Source organism: Humulus lupulus, chromosome 5 (assembly GCF_963169125.1).
Source record: "Humulus lupulus chromosome 5, drHumLupu1.1, whole genome shotgun sequence".
NCBI classification, from domain to species: Eukaryota; Viridiplantae; Streptophyta; class Magnoliopsida; order Rosales; family Cannabaceae; genus Humulus; species Humulus lupulus.
Window position 1 is genome coordinate 191,000,418 of NC_084797.1, and position 12,390 is coordinate 191,012,807.

A 12,390-nucleotide genomic window follows, 5' to 3' on the forward strand; every position below is an offset into this window, starting at 1 on the left:
TTCTTCTCCTCTGAAACCTTCTCTTTGAGCTGCCTCATCTCCTTCACCGAATTGAGTTTCTGCTCCTCGAGCTCTTTAACACGAATGTCGAGGATGCCCCTCTTCTCCTCAAGCTCCTACAGCTCTTGCTTGAGTTTAGCCATCGTCTCCTTGAGCATCTTGATCTCTTTGCTCTTATTATCAATCTCAGTGTTTTTACTGTCGAGATCCTTCTACAATTCCCGAGCAGCTTGAAACTGGAGAGTATGGTTGCCCTTAAAATGTGTCACGACATCCCACGATTTCCTCAAGGCCTCCTCAAGTTTAACTACTTTGGTGCGAGTGTTAGTGAGAGTTATAACACCCTGCAGAAACAAAGCAAGATGAGACTAAGCACATAAAAGGAGTAAACGAGAAGAAAACTTGGAAGAAAAATTGAGAAACATATAAAGATAAACTTACCGAAAGGATCTCGGACAGTGCTCATCTAAGAATAGAATCAACCGTCGAGTTTCGATGCTTGAAGACTGCATCAACACTTGTTGAGTGTTGAACAAGGGTCTGGACCCGGGAGGAGATGGAGCAACCAATTGTCTTCAACCTTTCCTTTACTCCCTCCTTCTCATCTAGGAGGGGGTTCGTTCCACAAATAGAGGACGGAGTGCCTTGCTGAGCTGATGAAAACTCTCAAGCAATGGAATGAATGGCCTGATCGGGAGCAGCAGCAGGAGGAGTGTTTATCGGTTGGTTGGACGGCGCCATCAGAGAAGTAGCAAGAGATATGCGAGTAGAAGGATCACTCCTATGCTGCTTTGTTGTCGGCTATATGCTCGAATCGGCCCTCAGAGCCACCTTTCTCTTAGTACTCTTTTTGGTCTGAGCTAAAGGGGAAGCATAGAGATTGAACATCTCTTAATCAGACATGGCTGTAGTCAAAAAATGCAAGTGTGTCAGATTATGGAAATATATAAATAAGCAAAATACTTGTGCAAAATATTATAAGATTCAAAAGATTTTTCAAAATAGCCTATGACCAAAGCATTACGTGGAATCTGTATTACATGGAATCCCCTCCTCGTCATTAGAGGATGTGGGCTCATCCTCATCCACTTCCAGCACCTTCTTTCCTTTTTCCCTTGTCAAAGGAAGGTGTTGGGGCTTGAAGGCAAGGAGCATCACTTTGCTCCCTAATGTTGATCCATGTTGTCCTCGTCAACTGATTTCTTAGTAGTTCCTCCACCAGCAACGCCCTCTTTATTGGCATGGTGGATATCGAGCAGACCGACTCTGCTCAAGTTCTCGTCGGTTACAAGCAGTCTACAATTCTTAGCTTCAAAGGGAAGTCAGTCCAAAACCACTTCTCGCCTAGCCATGTCCTTGGTAGGAATGGGTTTATCCCATGTCCTAAGATGCAACAGAAGAATGAGGCCAAAGAAAGAAAACGAAAACAAAGGAATGGACCTAGCATACTAAATAATTACTTGCTGCTGAAAAGCTCGATTGTCTGCGACCAGGAAAGAAGTTAGAAAATACTCCTTATTATAACTGCCCATGTTTCTCCTAAACGTGGGCTCAGTCAGGAACTCCCCGATCTTATCCCGATGACAAAAGTAGAAGAACCCAGTACCCTTGTGGCCTGGCTTCAACTTCAAGTCAAATAAGTAATGGACCTCATGAGGAGTAGGAGCGGCTCATCCTTGATCGCGATAAAGGATAAATAATGTTGAAAGCGTTAAGTATTCATTTGGAGTTATGTAAAAGGAGCGACGTTGAAGTAATTTGCGACACTCTTAAAATAAGGATGGAAGGGGAGACTAGTGCCTGCCTGAATATTATACCTCGTCCAAGCACTAGGAAGAACTAAGTCTACCACCCTACGTCTATATCTTTGGGGGTACTCCCCAAGTAACTGGCACGAGAGGGTGCTGACTGGAGCCACATACCACTTAACCTGTCTCCTCGAGTGGGCTTTTCTTTTTGCGATGAGTCTTATGACATCAGTTAATTGCTCATTATCAAACTCAATCTCATCAACGGAACATCTTGAGGTCATGTCTGCGGTTGCCCTTGTGGTTGTTGTTGTTGCTCAAGCTTTTCTCTTTCGATTTGTTCGAGTTGTGGTTGTTGTATGGGCTGCTGAGTATTTTGCCCATTGGTCGCGTACCTTGCAACCTGAGGATCCACAACTAATCTTTGTCTAGTAGTTTGCTTGATCCTAGCCATATCTGGAGAATAGAAAGCAACAGTTATAGCCTCTTCAACAAATGAAGACCTGCTAGTTACCCTCCGGCTGGTAGGAATTTCGACTATGAGTGGATCAATAGAGTCAAGATGTACAATATAATTCCAATTATTTTGAAGGAATTTCCTTAATTCTTGTTCTAATTCCTCAATCATTCTGGAAGAAAATGAAAATCATAATGAGAGTGCTCACCAGATTCATCAGATGGTTCTAGAAAATCACAATTAAGTTAATGTCTAGTCGACTCCTTTCCATTTCATTGACCAGTGATTGTAGCAAGTCTGGATCAATAGAATAATCACTCTCACAGTGATCGTGTGCATACATCTGGTGAAAAATAAAGGGGAGGTGAGTTATTCTACCAGCCTATGTGTGTGCCTAACTGAGTGTAAGCTATTCGAGAAACACGACTCTACGCTCGAGCAGAAACTAGTGTGGATCTAAAAGGCAGTTAAATAAAATTTCACGAAATTTTTTCTCACCAAACTCTTTCAAGAAAGAAACCGTGCTTCTTTGAGTTTAAAAAAAAAATTCTCTCGAAGCTGACAACATTATAAATAGTAACCCGAGACCTAAAATCACTTTCCTACTCCCCAAACAGACATTTTCCTAGAAAATCAGTAATTTTTGCAACAACAAAAAAAGCCAAGTTTTTACGTAAAAAAATCAAGAACATCAAGAACACGTAGATATGAAATCTTCAAAAAAAATTCTTGGAAACCATGTGACAAGTAACAAAGAGTCAAGAAAATGCTTAGAATGTAATTCAAAACTTACCTTAATAAAGATTTGGTAGGAAGAATTGAAGAAAAATGGGATTTTTGGAAGTGGAAATGAACAGTAAGGTCAAGGGTTTGAGAGGTTTTCAGAGAAAAAGAGAGCTTGGGAAGTTTGAAAGAGTAAGGAGGGAAAGGTTATGGAAAGACTTATTTCTAGGCAACAACTCGGGAGCGAGCAGATGATGTCATCTTGAAAAATTCATCATGAGTTTCTGGGGTGATGTGATGTGATGCGTGTGGGTAGGTGGAAAGGCGGCTCGTGTTTTGATGATGACAGAGTAGGAAAGCGTGCCAGACGCTTAGGAAGCCCAAAATTCGTTAGTTGCACGTTCGAGGAGGTGTAAACATTGCCTATAAAAGAAAAGCTATGAGTTGTAAAGTGATATTCAGAAGGTGAATAGATACTTACCTGGTCAAAGATTGGAAGTTTATCTAGTGATGGTCGCCCTAAGATAAATTTGGGGGGGGGGGGGGGGGGGGGGGGGAAATGTTTAACCAAATTTTGACTTGATGACATGGCTTCTAAAATAGAGACACGTGGAATTACACCACATTAAATTCGGAGAGTTGGTCAGAAGGAGTAGCTGCTCAAGAGGGCTACATCAGAATCTAATAGCCTATTTAGCAAAGCTTTAGTAACCTGCTCGATGATGGAGCAAGCTAGTACCATCCCATGAAGTTGCTCAAAGTACAAGACTTGCTTAATGAGCAGGACGATTTTACCCAAAGATCCGAATTTCACGAGACACCATCAAATATCCCAAGATATTTATGTAACTGGTATTTAAATTGTATTGTTCATGTGTTATTTGAATCTGTAACTGAATGTACTGATCCCACACCTACGTGTAGGGCCTAGATTTGCTTGTAAGGGCCCATAGCCCACTAAGACTCTCTATAAATAAGGGGTTTATTCAATCATTAACCCTAAGTGAAAAAATACGAGAGAAAAAACTAGAGATTTTTTTTGTAAACACTTTACAGACAAAACCCTTTGAATTATATTCTTTCTCAGGCTTAAGAAACTCAGTTGAACCATGTTTCTTCTTGATCTTGAGTTTGAGACTTCTTCGATTAATAAAAGTGCAAGTGGATGTAGGTCATTACAAACTATTTGGGTTGAACCACTATAAAGTTCTTTGTGTCGTTTTCTTGATTTCAGTTCGTTATAATTCTTTGCTGCCATTTAAAGTAAGTCAGTGTTGTTGACCAAAACGCTGGTCAACATTAATTAACCCAACCAACTCTAAAAAGAGCTTTAATAGCCAAATAAATAACAAATAAATTTTAGGAAGTTGTTCCAACCAGCCCCAAAATCTACCTAGTTCATAAGTCACTTTTATTAAGTGTTCTAAGGCAGCTACGAAGATATTTTCCCAAAACTTTTGTACAATAATTTGTGCGTGAACAATAATGAGGGTAAGCCAATCCTATTTATAATTGAACTAGTTTTAGATTCTTCTCCCACAATTGTAGGTAGAAGTTACAATATATTTATTTAAAATACAAATAAATAATAATAAAATAAATATCAACAACTAATCGGTTCCTTAAAAGGAGGAACCATATAACAATTCAAAATAGATATTTATCTTGTTAATTCTATATTGTTACGCGTTTGCAAGTAGAATTATACATGTAAAGCCTATCAGAGCTGAAGTATCAGTAGTAGAGATAGTTCGAGTTAAATATATGTTGACTATCAAGCCTTTACCGAGTTGTTTAGTCACCATGACACACATGTTGAAGTTCTACACGTTGTCTTTTTATGTGTGTGACATAATGCAAGACAAATAATTCTTGAGTTATATAAGAATCCTTCCTCGAGCTAATTTTCTGGCATAGAGATAAATTACAAGCTAATTAAATATTCTCGAGAAACGGGTATAACATTTTAAAATTTTGGATTTTATTTTTTAGAAAATTAATCTTAAAATTTAATAATTTTTTAAAATATGTATTAGATATTTTATATAATTAAAATAGGAATATTTTTTAGTAAGTTTTAAAATAAATTTGAATAAAATTATATTTAATTAGTGTTTTTGTAGTGATTTTTCAAATAAAAAAAAAGTATTTTGACATTTATTAAATGAAAATGGTGTAAATTTACACTGAAGTAAATAAGAAGGTTATAAAGTGGCATAATCCCTACAAAAAGCCTAATAGCTAAACTACAAGAATCATGAGCCTAATGATTTCATGACATACAGATTTTGTTATAATTTTTGTTATATGTGATTTCCACTCCAATTTATTATGACTTGTTTTGGTATCTTCTAATTTTTATTACAAGTAGTAGGGTGTTCATCCATCAAAATCCAATGATTTTAGTCATTCCATTCATGTTGTCCATTCAGTTCACTCTAAATAATTTATCTTTTGCAGGATTATTGTTGATGTAATCATAAAAGACTAATTTTCGGGAATTTTAGACGTTGTGATCCAATCCAATTAATATTGGATGCTGAATCCAATCCAATAAGTTATTCTTTATCATTTAATAATTTAAATTTTTTGAACTGCGAACACCTAATAAAGTTAACCAAAAATTAGTAATATAATTAAAACATTTTACCAATTTACTATCAAATTAGTTTAATATTTTTCAATTATAAATAAGATTGGAGAAAGAATAACTATAAGGTTTTATTTTCTAAGAAAAATTGTTTGCTTATATATAAGGATGACAATGGGTAGGGTATGCATATTCCACGACCCTACCTTATAAAAAAATTCTATCATACCTTATTCTATTACCCTACAATTGTTTACTGGTAAGGTACGGGTATTATCTTAACGGATATAGGGTACCCATCAATAACCCTAACCTAATAAAATTTAGAATAAGAAAATATTTTTTTAAAAAAATCAATACATTATACTTATAAAATATAATATGATTAAATGTTAACGATAGTAAATACTAATAATGTAATATGTGTTATTTATACTTATAATATTGATAAGAATATAATATAATGTATTAGAGATTGTAAAAGTTAATATGATATATTATTTATACTTGTAAAATTAAGCAAATATAAAATAATGTGCTTGTTAGAAATCATAAATATTATGTGATACATTATATTTTATATTTAGAATATGTACATAGTATTAATTATATTATTAATTGATTTTATAAATTTAGATTAAGTGTTTAGCTTTTAGCTTTTAGTTTTTAGTTTTTAGTTTTTACTTTTTAGTATATAAATTATACATTAAAATGTATATTAATTATTTATAATTTATATTGTATGCCATGTATTTATATTTATTATAAGATATACTAATATTTGTGTATATCTTCTAATCCATCTTATAAAATTTTACTTTTATCTTAAAAAATATATATTTAAATTTCAAATGTATTCAAATAAATTATATATATATATACGCAAATAAGTATAAATATATATATAATTGGATAGAATAGGATCAGGTAAGATTATAATAGTGGAAATTAGATTCTGCACCCATTTTAAATGACTAACTTTAATTTTTACCCACTATTTTTAACTTTTATTTTAGTACCCAAATTTTCAATTGATGTACCCATTATACCCTTTCAATTACATGCTTTTTTTTTCTCCTTAAGCATACTACAATTAGAATATATTTCCAATTTATCTATAATATGACACATATAATACACATTACAATAACACTTAGAATCATGTGCTCAAATAAGGGTAATTTGGGAAATCTCATGATAATAATGGGTAAAGTTCAACTAAATATATTTAGTGTCTAATTTTAGTTAACTACTCTTAATAATGGGTAGTTCTCAACTTTTCCCATTATAATAGGGTTGGGTACACCTATACTTGCACCCTACCCTATACTCACATCGGGTACATATTTTTGTACCTTCACCCTACCTTAAACCCTAATTTATTAGGTAATATCCTACCCATCAAGGTAGGGTACCCATGAGTAAATGAATTTTCGGCTAAAATATCCATCAAATAAAAAATTAAAATAATAAAAAAGTGTTATAAGATTAGTAACCAAAAGTATTGTACTATTAATTGTCAATATTTTTTAGGAATTATCGGATTAGTCAGGACCATTTTGTAATCAAGAGCTACTAGTTTGGTAATAATAAATTACCAATGATATGGAAAAGGCTAATAGTTACCAAAATAGTCAGTTGGCAATGATTTCAAAGAATTATCAAATTATTCGCAATACCTTTTTTTAATTATAAGTTACTAATGGTTCCATTGAGTTAATAATTAGTCACCCACGCTTTAGTAATTGTAAGTTACCCATGTTTCCTTAATGTTATTTCATTAGTCACCAAAATCTTTTGTAACAAAAAGTTACAAATAGATTAGTAAAAACAATGATATTTTTAAAATTGAATATATACCAATTCGGAAACACAACTTATGGTTCTTCAGTGTACTCCCTTCTTTATAGACCTTTCAAAAAATTTTAAAATTTCTTAAAATACACAAAAAAAATTTAGTACAGAATTATCATTAGTAAATCATATCTACAAAAACAAATACAAAATTTTTGTCTCTTTAATTTATTGTTTCAAGAAAAATATACTACCTTTGACACTCCCATTTTTATGTTTTTTTTTTTAAAAAGGCAATTAAGAATAAACAAATCATAACACTAATTAGTGTATTTAGTATGATGTATCACCCACGTTTAATGATGACCTGTGAAATTGGCCGACGTTCGTATGTACAATATACGAAACATTTTGAACGGAATGAATATAAAAGATGACAGAGTACAAATATCATAAATAAACACACAGGAATTTATAGTGGTTCAGCCTTGTCCTGATGAACAGTAATAACCTAATCCACTTAGTTTTTAGTATTGAATTACTCGATAGACAATTACACTGATGAACAGAAGTATTCACTCGTTGCTAATTTACCCAGAGTTTCTCCCAAAAAATTTGTCAGATCCCCTTCAGTGAAGCCCTGGGTCCTTTATTTATAGTACCCAGTGGCCGGTACATGATTAGTAAGAGTGGGATCGTGGTTTGGTACACGATCATTGGGAGTGGAGATAGGTGTCCACCTTCCCATGATTATGAGATCGTGGGTCTTCCCGTTGTCTTTTCTGGATCGTGGTCGATAATACACAATTGAGACCTTCGAGAAAATGCTAAGTCTAGATTGGTCTATGAGACTTAGGTGCTAGGCTCGACGACCCATTAGAGCTTGGGTGCTAGGGCTGTTGGTCCTCTGGGTGCTAGGCCTGCCTGTTGATCTTCTGGGTATTAGGCCTGTTGATCTTAGTCTGAACAAGCGTGATTTTTACCCGTCTTTGGGAGTGTAGGCCGACTACCCTACAGAGGATAGGGTGGTCTGACCACCCTACGGAGGATAGGGTTGGCCAACCACCCCGAGGGGTTCTTGGGCATGCTTGGGACAACCACCCCGAGGGGTGTGGGTAAGGCCGACCACCCCTAGGGGGTTTTGGCCTGGTCGACTTCTCTATAGGTCTTGGACCTATCTTCTTTACTCAACGGTCTTTTTTTAATATTTCGTCGTTTTTCCCTGATTTGTGATGCCACACATGTCATTTTCTCATTCGCCACATCATCTCTGGATTTTTTAGGGATAACATTTGCCCCCCCCCCCCCCCCGCCAAGTTTATCGTAATGTGTTCAACATTACAGTAAACTTGATCTTGGCCCGAGAAACATATCGTAGCAGTATTTTAACAGTAAAGTCCCTCGGAACATTACGTAGTACTTTTATCAACTATCAACATTACGGTAATTCCTAAAAATAATTAGGTTTTTAAAGGAAAATTAATTTCATAAAAATCCAGTATATTTTCCAAGGAAATTTGAGGTCCTAAAAATATAATATATTTTTCAAGGAGTTTGAAGTCCTAAAAATATAATATATTTTTCAAGGATATTAATTCCTAAAATTACAAAATATTTTTCAAGGAATTTGAATGTTTAATCATACCAGATATTTTTCAAGGAATTTTGACTTCCTAAAAATATATGGTTAGCCTGAGAGGCTATAAGTAGGCCTCACTTCTCACTTCTTTGCTCTATGCGCCTAAGCTATAGGATTCTCCAAGCGTGATTTCACCAATTCTTCATCAAACTCAGATTTTTACTTGGGTAAATATTTTCTCATAATCCTTACATCATTCAATTTAATTGTGCTTAGATTTAGAAGAAATACTTTGAATCTTAGTGGAATTTGTCTGAATCTCCTTGTTCTGTATTATTTTGTTCCAAAATAATTGACTTGTTTGAATCAAGTCTACGATTTTCCTATAATTTCCTTAGCATGGGCGATTTCCAAGGTTCCAAACCCTAGCATAGACAATTTTAGGATTGTAAAACCCTAGGCCAACCACTTCTTTGAGATTCATTATCCTGGCGATTTCTAGGGTTCTAAACCCTAACATAGGCGATTTCAGACTTGTAAAACTCTGACCTAGGCCAACCACTCTTAGGTTCCCTTGGTCTGGCGATTTTTAGGCTTTCAGATCCAGACATAGGAAATTTCCAGGGATGTAAATTCCATCATGGGCCGACCACCCCTAGGGTTTCCATCATGGGCCAACCACCTCTAGGACTTCCCTTGCATTTCCCATGCCTTGTGCAATTTCCAAACCTAGGGGATTAGGGTTTAGGCCGACTACCCCTAGGGTTTACTTAGCTGGGCGATTTCCAGGCCTAAGTGATTAGAGGTTAGGTCGACTACCCCTAAGGTTTCCTTAGTTAGGCAACTTCCAGGGATCCAAGGTGGTCGACCCAAGCGTAAGCCGACCACCTAGGACCCTAAAAAAATTTCTCATCCTTTACTGATCTCTTTGGGGTCTTCCTTGTGCTGTACAATTTATTGGAGACTTGAACTTTAGTCCATTGGCATCTTTCTGAGGTCTGCATTCCTAGGGTGATCAGCCTAAGGTGGTAGGTCGACCACCTATGCCCCCACTTTCACGTTTTCTAAGCTTAGGGACTCAGGGTGGTCGACCTAGGCTTAGTTCCAATAGGCCGACCCCCCCCCCCCCTTAAGACTTCGATCAATTTTTACAAATCTAGGGGAGTCTTATGGTGGTCGGCCTGAGCTTAGTCTCACTGGGCCAACCCCCTGTATAGATTTTTTCCCCTGATTTCTTCATTTTTGCTCCTTAGTACATGAATATGCCCCCAGCTATAGGCTTCATTATGTTCACCTACTAACTTTACTCTTTATTTTTCCTTTGTTGCTGATGTCCAGCTCCTCTTCGTCAGACAAGTCTGTAAGCAAGTGTACTCCCCAAGAGTTCTTAGAAAGGGTGAAAAAGATTTTCCCTCACTTTTCTTTATATTTGTTCAGTGAGGAAGACTTCTTGAAAAGGTATAGCCCGATGGCAAGAGTAAAACAAAATACTCGGAAAGCTTCTGAAGATAATCCTCTTATTGCCCGGCACATCACCCAAGGCTCTTTGCCTGACTCTTCTCATATATCTTCTCAGCATAGTACTTCACGTGGCTCTCAGCGCACATCCCAACTCAATCATTCTTCTCAGTAGAGTCTGCCCAGTAAGCGAGACTCCTTGCAACATCCTTTGCATCGGGATACAAGTCGGATTTCCCATCACTTTTCTTCTCAGAGACAACATACCGAGGGCTCTCATCGCCAAGCTACTCATCCTTAGGGGCATTCTATTCACAGGTTCCAGTGGACATGCTCTGCCATCAAGTCTGGTGCCCTACTTCCTCTTCATTCATACTTTCGGAGCGTGGCGGATTATTTTGGTCCAACTTTCGTTCTGAGTTTGAAGCTGTCTGCCATGAAGTGTTGGACCATAGGCGAGTTCTTGACTCTAGGGATGCAGACATTGCTTTGAAAGATGAGGAGATCAACACTCTCTGCAATACCGTGGAGCTCAAATAGTATGAAGTAACCCAAATGGAGGGGAAACTTGTCGATTAGCTCCAATAGTCTGAAGCTGAGAAAGAGAAGCTGATTGCTGACATGGACCAACTGCGGAAGGATGCTCTTGTCAAGAAGGAGTAAGAGATCAAGGCTGACAAGGACAAGGCTCGAGAGGAATATTCAGAGACAGCTTTCTCTTTCTTCTACTTGATCTGCAAGTCCAACAAAGATCTGAACTTGGATTTCCTTCCCGAGAAGATGCGAGCAAAGGAGCTTAGGAAGTGTCTGGCTCGTGAGGCTGCCAAGGCTCAGGGTGGTCTTTCAAATGATACTCCTTGCCCTAGTTAGTCTTCTTTTGGTCTTTTACTTTGTCTTTCCTTTCATGCCATTGGTGGGGCACCTTGTACTTGACAATTTTTACATATGAAATTTTATGCCTTTATGCTTTTTTGTTATGAGTACTCAGTGTATTGATTGAAAATCTTTATTTCCAATGCTTACTAAGTATATCAACTGACAACCCTCATTGTTCAGGTATCAATATACTCTGAACACATGTATTTCATGTGCCATACTAACCTTACTCTTTTATGTTTTTTATGCTAACAACCATGGTAATGTGAGTAGTATGATACTTCACGAAGTGCCATGAACAAAACAGGTTAGGTCGACCACCCCATGGGTGATAGGCCAACTACCAATGCCTTTTTTGTTTTTTTTTTTTTTGCACTTTCGGAACATATGTTGAACAAATGTCCTAGAAAAACTTGAGCTTGCTTAGTACTTAAGGTCACACCCTCATTGCTTGTGTATACCCTGATCGGTATGTACTATATTCCCCCCAAGTGGCCATGGGTTTAAAAGCCTTGGTAACTTGCTACTTGACCTTGCCTTGCTTCGAGCGTTAAAACACATAGGACTATCCTTTTCACCTAATGATGCAAGCAGCAAATGCTTGTTCCTCATTGGTAGTGATGGTTTCATACTCAGTAGTAATGATACCTATACACATATGCAGATTGTGTAGCAAGTGTCGATCATGATCTACGTAATCTCTCGTGTACTCGTTATAATGATTGTAGACAGAAGTGTCTAAGTTGGACCAGTCGGGTCTAGATGGGCTAATCGAGCTTGTAACGAGTCTTAGATCAAATTATCGATCGGTCCCTCAAGGAACAGATTCGATTATGATCTGATGATGGTGATTGGTCTTTGGACCAGTCTCTTTTTTGATCGTATGGGTCGACAGGTTCCTCAAGAACTAGGATCGAACGTGATCAAATAATGGTGACTGGTCCTCAGATCAGTCTCTTTTGTTGATCATATATGTTGATAGGTTCCTCAAGAACCAAAATCGAACATGATCAAATAAGTTGGTGACAAGGTCCTCGGACCAGTCTCTTGTTTGGATCGTATGGGCTGATAGGCTCCTCAAGAACCAAGATCGAACATGATCCATTAATTTGGCGAATAGGTCCTAGGAAAATTCTCTCTTGTTGATTGTGTGGGTCTATAGGTT